The 14,178-nt window shown below is 36.0% G+C and overlaps 1 protein-coding gene across 6 annotated transcripts in view; it reads right to left on the bottom strand.

Moving 5' to 3' along the window:
- Positions 1-14,155, bottom strand: part of SLC18A1 (solute carrier family 18 member A1) — a 45,524-nt gene extending 31,369 nt beyond the window's left edge. Inside the window, exons 1-3 of one of the 6 annotated variants that reach the window (XM_072796385.1) lie at positions 14,010-14,155; positions 13,253-13,314; positions 305-501 (exon numbers count right to left, since the gene is read on the bottom strand). The gene's annotated coding sequence lies outside the window, so the exon portion shown is untranslated. Of the gene's footprint in view, positions 1-304; positions 502-1,379; positions 1,712-2,819; positions 2,977-13,252; positions 13,315-14,009 lie in introns of those variants that run through there. The other 5 variants (XM_072796391.1, XM_072796388.1, XM_072796390.1 and 2 more) reach the window with 5 other exon arrangements.
- Between the last annotated feature and the right edge of the window lie 23 nt (positions 14,156-14,178).

Raw genomic sequence — 14,178 nt, 5'->3', positions numbered from 1 at the left:
GCAAATTATGGGAGATTCTTTATTTATTATCTAAGTTATGTGGAAAATGTAAAGATAAAAAATTGCCAGTAAAAAAATAATAGCTCAGTCTATATGTTTTTGGACTAGAGAACTCTGAGTCCCTGATATGGACTAATGATTTCTAGCCAGAGCAGCCTGTTGAGAGCAATTTGGGACTGAAATGGAAGTTTAAGGCTCTTGGATAGTGGTTCTGTTATCACTCCAGTTAAAGTGGCTGGCACACAGCATCATCAGACAGTTTTTTCTCCAGATCAAATAACATGTATAACCTAATTATACCTACCTTTGCTTATGACTGACATGGCCTGCCAGAGCAGATGGTCCTGTAGCTCAAACCTAGAGGGTGCTTTTGTTTCTCATTGTTTCCTGTTTTCCTCACTGTTGAAATATTGAACAATCAGTTCAGACTTCCTCTTATATCAAGTGTATGTCAGTGTTCCAGCCTCAGACTAGAGGGGTTTGGTTCCCTGTCACAGGCTTCTGAAAAGAAGGCCAGGAAGATGTTACTTTATGGCTATGACTTACATGACATTGTAGACCCTATACGGGCGGATTTGTGTCCCAAAAGGCAGGGAATTGCTGCGCCTAGTAAATTGCTGTGCCTAGTAAAAGAGCTCATTTCAGATGAAGGAAAATGAGGTGGTTTAAAACCAAACTCAAAATAAGCTGGAACTTCATTGAATAATTGTATTGTAGGGACCCTGGTGGCAAACTGGATAATCAACGAATAAGTAGACTTGAGATTAGGAAAATTCAGCACTGCCCCATTCCCAACCGACGTCTCTTGATCCCCAGTGCTCTTGAGGACATAGCCCTGCCTATGTAGATAGCAAACTCAGAAATGTTTAAAACCAAAGAAGATATAAAATCTGCCCCCTGTGAAACTAGCTTCCTTATCCCTAGAGCCAGGTCCCTTCAAATTGCCTTGCCTTTAGCCAGGCCTACCAGGGGAGCCTGCAGCTAGCTGTCCCTTGACAATACTAGAGTGCCTTTGTAGAATTTGCCCTTAAGGGGCTTTTCTAGCTGTGGCTTTTCACCGATATCTCGATATCTCGGTTATTTCCTTTGTTTCCTCAGTATAGACCTAAGCCTCATACCCACAGGCCTGCCTATCTTGTACTTTTTACATACTTTTACCTTAATTAACCTGGTAAAGTCTCTCCTTTTCTAGTTTCTTATTGCCTTTTAGTATGTCATTTTCAAAAATCCTCCCTTCTATCAAGTCTCAGCCTGCTGTTTTCCCCCTTGATTATCAGGGTGCATCCTCTCTGCCTAGATTCATGCCCACCATGCTTAGGAAATGCAGCCCCAGCTACCTTTACCAGTCAGTGTTTTCATCTCCTTTCTTTAGTGCCCACCTTGGAGTTATGCAGGAATTGGTTAAGAACAAGACTGGCCAAAAGCCAAAAGCAGAGATATGATATTTTATAACACTTATGGCATTTTTCTTTGATTGCAGTTATCTGCTTCTAGACTGTATACTACTTAAGGGCAAGGTTTTATCTTCTTCATCTTTGCATTCCATGTGGCACCTGGCATCTTGCTCAGTAGAAGTAACTGATAACTATTTGTTGTTATTGTTCTTATGATGATGACGATGATGATGAACTTTCTTGCCTTTTTGAGTATCACTTAAGACTGGCAAAGTATTAGATGCCTTGAAGGAGACTTGCACTTTTCAGAACCTCACTGCTTAAGAATGGAAATAAGCAAATTCCACCTTCCATATGGAATTCAGCTCCCAATCTCACTCACTTTGACTGTATGAGCAGAATTCCACAAGCAGAGTTGAGAGTTTTGACATCTATCACTGGCTCTTGGGATCTTAGCCTCAGCAATAGCTCCTTACTAGCCATAATTCTAGAGCAGGGATGGAAAATCTACCATCTCATGCACGACTGCACTGAATCAGAGTCTGTAGAAATATTCATGGATGGTATTGTCTCTTAAAAACAAGGGCCATGTTTTCTATAAATATCTTTCTATAAATACCAGGAAACAGAAAAGAAGCATCTGAATTAGCAGAGTTTGGGGCCTACTTCTGCTATTCACCAGGTATGAAACCTTGGATAAACTACTTGATTTCTTTGTGCCTCAGTTTACAAACTTATAGAATTGATGTGGAGATTCAATGAGTAGATTAACAAGGAGTACCTGTGAGACTGCCTAGCACATAGTAGTCATATAACACTAGAGTCTGTGAACTTATTTATCAGAAAAACAGTAAAACATTGACCCTGCTCCAACTGAACTCTATTTTGGAGTAGAATTTACAAACAATTAAGTTCCCTAAAATAAATTCCTCTTCTTAATGGACCATCCACCATGAACTGCTTCACTGCAGTTCTTGTTTACCATGATAATTTACATGCCTTGCTCAAGACTGTCATCAGACACTGAATTAATGTTCCTCTAATCCAAATGCTCTCCAAATTCTAACTGGAAAGATCTGCCTTTCCATGAAGACCAATGTAACCTAAGTAAATCTTAGGTGACTTTTCCCTTACCAGTTAGACAATCAGTGTGTCATTTTATGCTGTTTTGCACATTCTTTTGTCAAATCAAATGTGTTAATCTTGTCTCCACCATTTAAACTTAAGCTTCTTAGAAATAAGATTTTAGATACGTCATCTTTACTTTAATGCGACACTGGTCCAAAGAAACTGTCTGCCTGAAAGCACAAGGCTCGATTCAATGGAGTCCAGTCTGCTTACCACTTAGGAACAGAAATATGTCCTCTAATTCTCCCAAGGCTTTCCAGTGCCTAGCACCATGTTGAGTTCATTATTGGTACTCACTCAATATGCATTTGTTGATAGAAAATTTTATTCAGGCTTTAACTGCACCTCTTTAATGAGTACATTGTAAGTAAATCAGGACATAAGGCCTTCCCATTTAGGATGGTCATATTCAGACATTGAGATAGTACAGGTATGTTGCCATGACAACCAGTGGGAAAATAGGGATGGTCCAGATCAGAATAAATCCTTAGAATTTTTCCTGAGAATCCCAGATGTTCTAAGTCTAGCTTGTCCCCAAGTCATCTTTGCAGTCAAAGTAGGAGCTTCAGGCAGACATTAATTCAGGGCCTGGGCCTTGGATTCTTATTTTAGAGAATTATAATCCCCGCCTCTCTGAGGAATAATTTAGTCTTTCAAAGGACCCCTAAATAGGGATAGAATAGACCATCTACAATTACCCTTCATCAGAGGTAATTTCCCAGACTTAAAGAAATGTATACATAGGTGACAGAGCTAGAACTGAGCAGCTATGGAAGCTATGGACAAAAAAAAGATTCTAAAGTTTAGGAAGGTTAGAATGTCTTCTTAGCCCTGCTACTATCTTGCTTCTGGAATTTGGGAAAATCACTGTACTTCCCTGAACTTCAGTTTCTTCACCTAAAACATGGAGAGTAAAGTCTAGTTGATTCCTAAGGTCTATTCTAAGCCAAATAATCATGAACTAATCTTAGAGGGAAAACAGTGAGTTCTCATCAAATGCTGATTCTGTGTCATGTCACTACTTTAACCCAGATTACTTCCAGGTCTCTGTAATACAGAACTTTCCACTTGCCTGATTGTATACTTATTTTACCTCCCTCTGCCTGTTAAAATAAAAACTCTACCATTTTAACCAGAAGCATCTTAACATTCTTAATTTTATTGCTGATTAAAAATGTAATGAAGGCTCATGCAAAAAAAAATATTGACGGAATACAAAACCTCCCATAACTCAGAGACTACCACTGATAATACGTGTTCATATTCCTTTCCAATATTTCCTCTGAGGGTATGTGTAGATAATAGAGATTATACTGTGTATGCCATTTCATATAGAATTTCAACTTAATACTGTATTGTGAAAAATTTCCTATGGTTAAAATATTTCTCTTTGTCTTAATGTTTGAATAGTACTCCCACACATAGACACATCAGCATTTATCCAACTGATTTCTTTTTGTTTGGAACATTTAGGATGAGAAAGGCTTTGACAAAGGGCAGAAAAAGAAAGGCTTTTTTTTTTTTTTTTTTTTTTTTAAAAGAAAGGCTTTGACAAAGGGCATCGAGAGTTTCAAACTTTTTCCCACTTCACACTACGAGGCATGATACAGCCACTACCTGGTAAAAGAATTTCATTTCTTTTTCTTGGATTTACATGTTTAAACATTTGTACCATTTGTTCAGTAGCCATTGTACTGATTATAGGGGGCCCTCTATTGTTCTCTCTCTTTCCAAACACATCAACGACCCTAGTGACAATGAAAACAATATAGAATAAAATTAGAGATCTATTTTCAGGAGGTCAATACAATTTTCAGCCTATAAAGCTCACTTTTCTGTCTGATAGTCAGAAACACAAAATAACCAACACATCAACAACAAAGAGAAAATGCACACACACACACACACACACATACACACCCATACATACATGCAGGAATTAATTAGCTTCCTTTCCCAGCTGCTGCCAAAAATTTTATATTGATGATTTTATACTGGTTTTTGCCATGTTACAGGGAAATGTACAGCTCTGTTTATTTAAACTGCTGTGGTTTGTCTTTTTTTTTTTTTTGGTTTGTCTTCATAATGCTTTCCTTGATCAAAAATTTCCAGCAAGTCAAGAGAGAAACACTGCATATGGGGAAAATTAGATCACTGGCATGAGCTTTTCTTTCACTTCCCTTCTCTGATTTTCTTCCCCCAAAATCATTTGTGATAAAAGAATAAGCTTTTGCATTTCTTTTTTGAGATATTGATTTCTAGAAACCTTCTTTTAAATCGTAGAGAACTATCACATAAAATCTTCCCAACTGACATATGGATGCTCAGAGACAGAAGGGATTGAGTCACACTGTGCATTAGAAGATAGTCCATACTGAGACTGTAGCTGGTGACTCTGAATCTCATGTTTTGACCACATTCCCTAATGCTGGGGCCGGCTGGTCTTGCATTCCTTGGGGATAAAGTAAGGGCACGATTTCAACAAGTAATAAAGGAACAATAACCAGCATACAGGATGAATATACCTTAGGGGAGAAAAAAAAATCCTTCCACGTGGAAGTATGAGATTGGTGAAAAGCTGCTCATCCTTAGAAAAGGAGTGACACTTTTGGTTCATCTAATAGACATTTATGAAATGCTATGTGCAATTTGCCTTGCTAGGTACTATAGATATAAGACACTGGAAAATTACAACATACAATGTCTGCTTAATACAAACTGGTTAGGGAGACATGCCATTTATAAAAACTCTTAGAAAAGAACCTGACACATAGCAATTAATATGTAAATGTTTGATCAATCAAAGTATATAATAATAATGCCAGCTGATATATATTTAGCTTTTGTTGTTTGTCAAATCAATCTCTTTTAAGGCATTACTATCTCTTAAGGCTTACAAGTTTATGAGGAAGGTAGTCTCATGTTTCTCAGTTTACAAATGAGACTTGGAAAGAATAAATAAACAAATTTTTGTCCACGATCATAGAACTAATAAAATCAGGACTTAAATTAAATCTGTCTGGCTCCAGAGCCTCTAAACCATTCCTGAGGTTACACTCCCTGTGTGAGTAAATGTGAGTTTGGATAGTTAATGTCCACTTAAAAGGGGAAAAAAAGATACCCCCTAAAAAACTGCAATTATCAATTATTTATTTCACTACACAATGTCTCCTGATTTTTATCGGGGTACAAAAGTGTTTTATGCTATTGCAATTGGTCTATATTTGTGTCTAGCTCTTTTTATTCACTATTATTTTGTACAAATAGTTCAATATACTTAAAATCCACTAGCTATATATGTATACCAGTATCCATTAAATATAGAATCCTTCTACCAAAAATCTATTAGAAGTAATAAATGAACTTACTAAAACTAAAGCACACAGAATTAATGTACAGAAATATGTTGCATTTCTATACACTAATAATGAAGTAGCAGAAAAAGAAATTAAGAAAACAATTCTACTTACAACTGCAGTCAGGAATAAACTTAATCACAGGGTCAAAGACCTATACTCTAAAAACTGTAAGACATTGATGAAAGAAATTGAAAATAACACAAATAAATGAAATGATATCCCATGCTCACAGATTGGAAGAATTAATATTGTTAAACTTTCCATACTACTCAAAGCAATCTACAGATTCAATGCAATCTCTATTAAAATACCAATAGCACTTTTCAGAGAACTAGAACAAATAATATTAAAATTTATAGGGAACCACAAAGACCCAAATAGCCAAAGCAATCCTGAGAAAAGATAAAGATGGCAGTATTACTATCCCAGATTTTGAGATATCTTACAAAGCTATAAAATCAAAACAGCATGGTGTTGGCACAAAAACAGACATAGATCAATAGAACAGAATAGAGAGCCCAGAAATAAGACCACACTTATAAGGTCAATTAATCTACAACAACAGAAGAAGGAATATTCAGTGGGGGTAAAGACAGTCTCTTCAATAAATAGTGTTGGGAAAACTGGACAGCTACATGCAAAAGAATGAAACTGGGTTACTTTCATACACCATATAGAAAAATCGACTCAAAATAGATTAAAGACCTAAAGGTGAGATTTGAAATCATTAAACTCCTGGAAGAAAACATAGGCAGTCATCTCTGACATTAGCCATAGCAACATATTCATGGATTTGTCTCTTGAGGAATGGGAAACAAAAGCAAAAATAAACTATTGTGACTACACCAAAAAAAAAAAAAAAAAAAAAAAGCTTTTGTACAGAAAAGGAAGCCAGCAACAACAACAACAAAAAAGACAACCTACTAAATTGGGAGAAAATATTTGCAAAATATTTGCAAAAATATTGCAAATGATGTATTCAAGTTAATATCCAAAATATACAAAAGCTTATAAAATTCAACACCGATCCCCCCAAGTATTTTTTCAAATAATCTCCTAGATATTTTTTCAAAGAATATATCCAGATGGTCAACAGACACATGAAAAGATACTTAACATCACTAATTACCAGAGAAATGCAAATCAAACCACAATGAAGTATCACCTCACGCCAGTCCGAATAGCTAGTATCAACAAGACAAGAAATAACAAGTGTTGGTGAGGATATGGAGAAAAACTCCATGTGCACTGTTGGTGGGAATGCAATTGTTGAAGCCTTGTGGAAAACAGTATGGAAGTTCCTCAAAAAATTAAAAATAGAAATAGTGTATGATCTTGCAATTCCATTACTGGGTGTTTACCCCCCAAAATAAAACCATTAATTCAAAAAGTTATATGCACCCCTATGTTTATTGCAGCCTTATGTAAACAGCCAAGATATGGAAGCAGGCTAAGTGTCCATCAGTAAATGAATTAAGAAGACATGATATGTATGTGTGTGTGTGTGAGAGAGACAGAATATTATTCGATCATAAAAAAGAATGAGATCCTGCCATTTGTGAAATTATGGATGGACCTAAGGGGTAATATGCTAAGTGAACTAAGTTAGACTGAAAAAAAAAACCCATATTATTTCACTTATATGTGGAATATTATTTTAGATTCCACATATAAGTGAAATAATATGGGTTTTTTTTTCAGTCTAACTTAGTAACACACAAAGCAACACACAAAGCAGAAACAGATCCAGAGGTTGCCAAAGGAGAAGGGGGTACAGGTATGATCAAAATGGATGAAAGGGAGTGAGAGGTACAGTCTTCCAGTTATGGGAAGAATAAGTCATGAGGATGAAAGGTACAGCATAGGGAACATAGTCAATTGTATTGCAATAGTATTGTAAGGTGACAGATGGTGCTACACTTTTGGTGAAAATAGCATAATCTCTATGTTATACACCTGAAACTAATGTAACTAATGTATAGTTGTGTGCCAACTATATCTCAATTAAAAAAATAAAATTGTTAATAGCCATACACAGATATAAATACAAATTCTTTGTCCAGTTCACTATTGTTAGACATTTGGGTTATTATTTCATTTTTGCTATGATGAATAATAGTATTACTGTAACAAGCTATAAACATGGTTGTATTAACTTTGTTTAATAATCACATTCTTGAGATTACTGAAACAAATTATTGGATCAAACACCATGACCAATTTTGTGATCCCTAACCCACACCAGGTTGCTCTATAGAAGGAATGGCTAATTTACAAAGCTAGGAGAAAAGTGTTGGTTACCTCTTAGTCCCTAATCCTGTCAACATTTTAAAAAATCATTTGGTTAGTTCTGATAACTTTAAAAGATGCAGTGAAACCTCATGGTTGTTTCAGTTTGAATTTCTTCATTTTTAGGGAAACTAAAATTTTTCTGGATTTTCCTATCTTTATTTTTCTATATGTAAAATATTTATTTTGGCTTTTGTTTTTTTATATGAAGAAAATGTTTTTTAAAACATGAGGAAAAGTGTCTAAATATTAATACTCTAATTTTTTTTAAATTTTTTTTTATTTTTATTTATTTATGATAGTCACAGAGAGAGAGAGAGAGGCAGAGACACAGGTAGAGGGAGAAGCAGGCTCCATGCACCGGGAGCCCGATGTGGGATTCCATCCCGGGTCTCCAGGATCACGCCCTGGGCCAAAGGCAGGCGCTAAACCGCTGCGCCACCCAGGGATCCCTTAATACTCTAATTAACTGAGGAACTCTCATGTTCAATTTCAATTGATTAATATTTTTGAGTTATCTGTCAATTATATCATAAAACCTTAAGGAATTTTAAAATAAAAATAATTATAATTGTCCAAGAAGTTGGAGATGGTGCCAAGTAATACCAACTACCTGACACAATCATATAGAAATTTAACACCTGTGAATCTATAAATGGATATCTCGTTTATCCAATTACTCAGTGATGCTTAATTATTTTTTTTAAGAGTTTCAGGTTCCTTTGAGAATCTGATAAAAATTTATGAGTCATTTCCATGAAAAATACTCATATGCATAATGTTTATTTTGTATAAGGATTCTATTCCTAGATAATGACACCTGTTTTACAGCAATCTTAAACTTATCTCTATTATTTTTCCTTTCATAATGTTTCCCCTAAGTGTACTCTTCTCAACCCCATTGCCAATCCCCTTGCTCTGTATCTGAGATTACAGAAAGGTATAGCAGAGGAGAAAAATATAAATGGACACTTATCAGTGCTGTCATTAGAGGTCTGAGTTCTGTGACAGAGATAAAGCCAGAGTGCTGTGGAAGTGCTGCAGGAGAGCCATCAGTCTAGTTTGAATCATTCCTGATCACCCAGACCATTTCAATAGCACCCTAACTGATCTCTCAGTTTCTTTCTCGTCTTTTGTCTCAGTTCTTCACCCAGTAGAACAAGATGTTTTAAAGTCTAATTGGATAACGTTATTCCTTAAAACAACTTTCTGCTAACCCTAATAAAATTCAAACCCCCATCCATATCTTCCAAGGCTTTATCTGACCTGGCCCAGCCTTCTCTCCTACTACTCTCTGTTTAGCTAAATTCTTTCTGGCTGCACTTTAATTCTACCTCAGGACTTTCTACTTACTGTTGTCTCTACGTGGTTCACACATCTTCTGGGCTTCCATGACATCCTTTCTCTTTTAATTTGGGTCTCAGATGGCTGAGACCTTGACTATACCACTTAAAATCTTCTATCCTTCACCTTGTTTTGTTATTTTTCATCATACTTGTCACTAGGCACTTTATTAATCTGTTGCTTGTTTTCTAATTTTCCCACTCTTTTATTTTTTTAAAGATTTTATTTATTTATTCATGAGAGACACACAGAGAGAGAGAGAGCCCAATGTGGGACTCGATCCCAGGATCTGGGATCACGTCCTGAGCCAAAGGCAGAAGCTCAACCGCTGAGCCACCCAGGCGTCCCGACTTTCCCACTCTTATAAGTGCCATGAGGACAGAGACTTTGTTTATTTACTGGTATATGTCTAGGGCTTAGAACAGTACCCAGGACATATTTGTTCAAATATTTGTTAAATGTAAATATAAGTCAATTGTCCGAATATTTGTTAAATAGATTTTGAAGTTATATTTTTTACAGAACTAAAACAAACAATCCTAAAATTTGTATGGAACCAAAAAAGAACCCAAATAGACAAAGGTATGTTAAAAAAGAAAATCAAAGCCGGGGGCATCATAATTCCAGACCTTAAGCTATATTACAAAGCTGTAATCATCAAGACAATATTGCACTGGCACAAAAACAGACACAGAGATCAATGGAACAGAATAGAGAGCCCAGAAGTGGACCCTTAACTCTATGGCCAACTAATCTTTGACAAAGTAGGAAAGAATATCCAATGGGAAAAAAAGAAAAAAGTCTCTTCAACAAATGATGTTGAGGAAATTGGACAGCTACATGCAGAAGAATGAAACTGGACCACTGTCATACACCATATACAAAGATTAACTTGAAATGAATGGAAGACTTAAATATGAGACAGGAATCCATCAAAATCCTAGAGGAGAACAAGGCAACAACCTCTGTGACCTTGGCCACAGCACTTCTTGCTAGACAAGTCTTTGGAGATAAGAGAAACAAAAGCAAAAATGAATTATGGAGACTGCATCAAGATAAAAAGCTTTTGCATAGCAAAGGAAACAGTCAACAAAACTAAAAGACAACCTACAGAATGGGAGAAGATATTTACAAATGTTTTGTCAGATAAAGGACTAATATCTAAGATCTATAAAGAACTTATCAAACTCAACACCCAAAAAACAAGCAAAAAATTCAGTCAAGAAATGGGCAGAATACACAAACACACATTTCACCAAAGGAGACCTCCAGATAGCCAACAGACACATGAAAAAACACACAACATCACTCAGCTTCAGGAAAATACAAATCAAAACCATAATGAGATATCACCTTACACTGGTCAGAATGGCTAAAATTAACAACTCAGGAAACAACAGATGTTGGCAAGGATGCAGGGAAAGGGGAACTCTCTTATACTGTTAGTGGGAATGCAAACTCTGGAAAACAGTGTGGAGTTTCCTCAAAAAGTTAAAGATAGAACTATCCTGTGACTTAGCAATTGCACTATGAGGCATTTATCCAAGGCATACAAACAGTGATTTGAAGGGGCACATGTACCCCAATGTTTCTAGCAGCAATACCCACAATAGTCAAAACATGGAAAGAACCCAGATGTTCACCGCAGAAGAATGGATAAAGAAAGGGTATATATATATATATATATATATATATATATATATATATATATATATATATATATATATCGAATGGAATATTACTCAGCCATCAAAAAGAATGAACTCTTACCATTTGCAACAATGTGGGTGGAGCTAGAGGGTATTATGCTAAGCAAAGTAAGCCAGTCAGAGAAAGACAAGTACATATGATTTCACTCATATGTGCAATTTAAGAAACAAAACAGATGAACATAGGGGAAGGGAAAGAAAAATAAAATAAAAGGAAACAGAGAGGGAGACAAACCATAAGAGACTCTTAGCTATAGGGAACAAACTGAGGGTTTCTGGAGGGTAGATGGGTGGGGGAATGGAGTAAATAGTTGATGAGTATTAAGGAGGGCACTTGAAGTAATGATCACTGGGTGTTATATGCAACTGATGAATTAATGAATTCTACCTCTGAAACTAATATATATATTATATATTAATGAATGTTAATGTTATGTAATATAATGTTAATGTTAATGAAATTGAATTTAAATTAAAAAAATTTTAAATAAATGTTGAGGTAAATACTTTAGGCCAGGTCATGATCTCAGGGTCCTAGGATTGAACCCCATGTTAAGCTTTCCATTCAGCAGGGAGTCTGCTTCTCCCTCACCCTTTGCTCCCCCTCACCCCCTCCATTTGTGCTTTCTATTTATCAAATAAAGAAATAAAATCCTGAAAAAAAAAAGTAGAGGGGCCCCTGCATGGCTCAGTCAGCTAAGCTCCTGCCTTTGGCTCAGGTTATAATCTCAGGGCCCTGCATCAGTCTTCCTGCTCCTGGGGAGCCTGCTTCTCCCTCTCCTCCCTTCTCATGCTCTCTCTCTTAAATAAAGAAAGAAAATATTTTATAAAATAAAAAAAATTAAGAGGTAGAATTCTCTCACATATATCTACATATATACTTATATATGTACATATATACATACATACTTATATGTAGATATATGTACTTTTCTACATTTGTGCTTATATAAACATGTATATACTTATAATACTACATATTTATATACTACCTAAAACGTCTACAAATTTATCTACTTTGCAGTTGCTTTTTAAAAACTTACTAATTTAATTTGATATATATATATATTTTTTTAATTTCAACACTTAAGTCTATGCTGAATTCTTCAAAGGTTAAGGAGTACCTTTGACTCGATAGGAATGGACATCTAGATTATTTCTAGATTTTTGTAATTTTAAAATATTTCAATGAATATGTGTGTATATATCCATGTATATGTATATCAATATAGATCACATATATAATACTATGTGATGTTTATCATATATAATTGAAAATATTCATCATATATACTGATACAGATAAATAGGTGAGTCTGACACCACCAAATTGCTTTTCTAGATATCATACCAATTATACTTTTAGCAATAAATATGAAAATTCTTGTTTCCTTATGTTTTTGCCAACCTAATTGTTGTCATTCTCAGAAATTAAAGCAACATTATGTCTCATACTGTTTTCTCTTTCTTTTCTTTAGTTATTAAGACATACTAAATGATGCTCAATATCACTCAAAATTAAGGAACACTTGCTTCAGTGGTATGGTTCAAAAAGAGCTGTGGGCATTTATACCAAAGGGCATGAAAATGAGATTCACTTAAAATAGACTTTAAATAACCAAGTAATATTCACTTAATTTGTAATATACCATCATGACATATGGTTCAAATCCTAAAATTTTCGCATATGTGAAAAAGTTTATTACTCTCTTAAGCATCCATGGTCCCATCACATCACAGTGGTTTTCTAATGGCCAAATACAATGAATATTTGTAATACTTTTATGACTTGCCTTCTCTTTGGTTTTTGGCATTATACAATAATCTGTCCTAAAGCTTTTCTCTTCCTTTTGCTTCTAGGACATGTGTTCTAGGTTTTCTCCAACTCTAATATCATCCCAAATTTGATTGCAGGATACTCTACATTTGTTCATCCCCTAATCTTAGTGATCCCATATAAGTGGTCTTTAGCACTTCCCCACAGTACACCCATTCTCTGACTTATTTCTTTTATTTCTATATTACCTACATGGTGATAAGTCACGAATTTTGATCTCATTCAGCCTAGGTATCTTCTCCTGAGGCATTTACCTATATAATCAAATAGAAATCTCATTCAGAATATTCCACTGGAAACTTAACAGATCCCCAATTAGCTTTTCACTTTTCCTCCACCACCACCTGCAAAGTTCTTCACTTCCTTCTCTATTCCCCACCTAAAAAAAGCACCACAATCAATTCAATCACTCAGACCCTACCTAAGCCTGGCCTGTCAACCTCCACAACCACCTAGTCATTCTTATATGAGTTCTATCTCTTAAATAGTATCGACATATGTCACACTTTGTTTCACACTGCTAACAGTACCCTACATATTTCACCCTGTTTTTTGGATAGATGCATAAATGAATTCATTGGATCAGTAAAGTGCAGGAAATGATGGCACAAAGTGCCCTATGTTAATCACTAGAACAAATTTACTCATTGTTTTTCTCTCTCTCTCTTTTAAAATATTTTCTTTATTGATTGATGAGAGACACACAGAGAGAGAGAGAGAGAAAGAGAGAGGCAGAGACACAGGTAGAGGGAAAAGCAGGCTCCATGCAGGGAGCCCCATGCGGGACTCTGATTCCAGGACCCAGGGATCACCCCCTGCGCCAAAGGCAGATAGATGCTCAACCACTGAGCCACCCAGGTGCCCCTAGAGCATCTTTCTCTTTTACAAAGTGCTTTTTCAGATTTCGAGGTTTCGTTATTCAAGGTCATGGAAATGGACACCAGTTGACCTTTTCTTCTCTGCGCTCGCCTTTCTTCCCCCTCCGTGCCTTCATGCGCCTCCCTTTTTTCCTTCTCTTCCTCTCTTAAGTCTTGCCTTCCCGGGACCCTCTCAACGCTTCTCCCCGCCGCCCTGGCCCCGCGCCCTCCCTCGCAGCACGCTGGTCAGCTCCCCTCGCC

Source organism: Canis lupus, chromosome 24 (genome assembly GCF_048164855.1).
Source record: "Canis lupus baileyi chromosome 24, mCanLup2.hap1, whole genome shotgun sequence".
NCBI classification, from domain to species: domain Eukaryota; kingdom Metazoa; phylum Chordata; class Mammalia; order Carnivora; family Canidae; genus Canis; species Canis lupus.
This window is presented reverse-complemented; position numbering and strand designations above follow the sequence as displayed.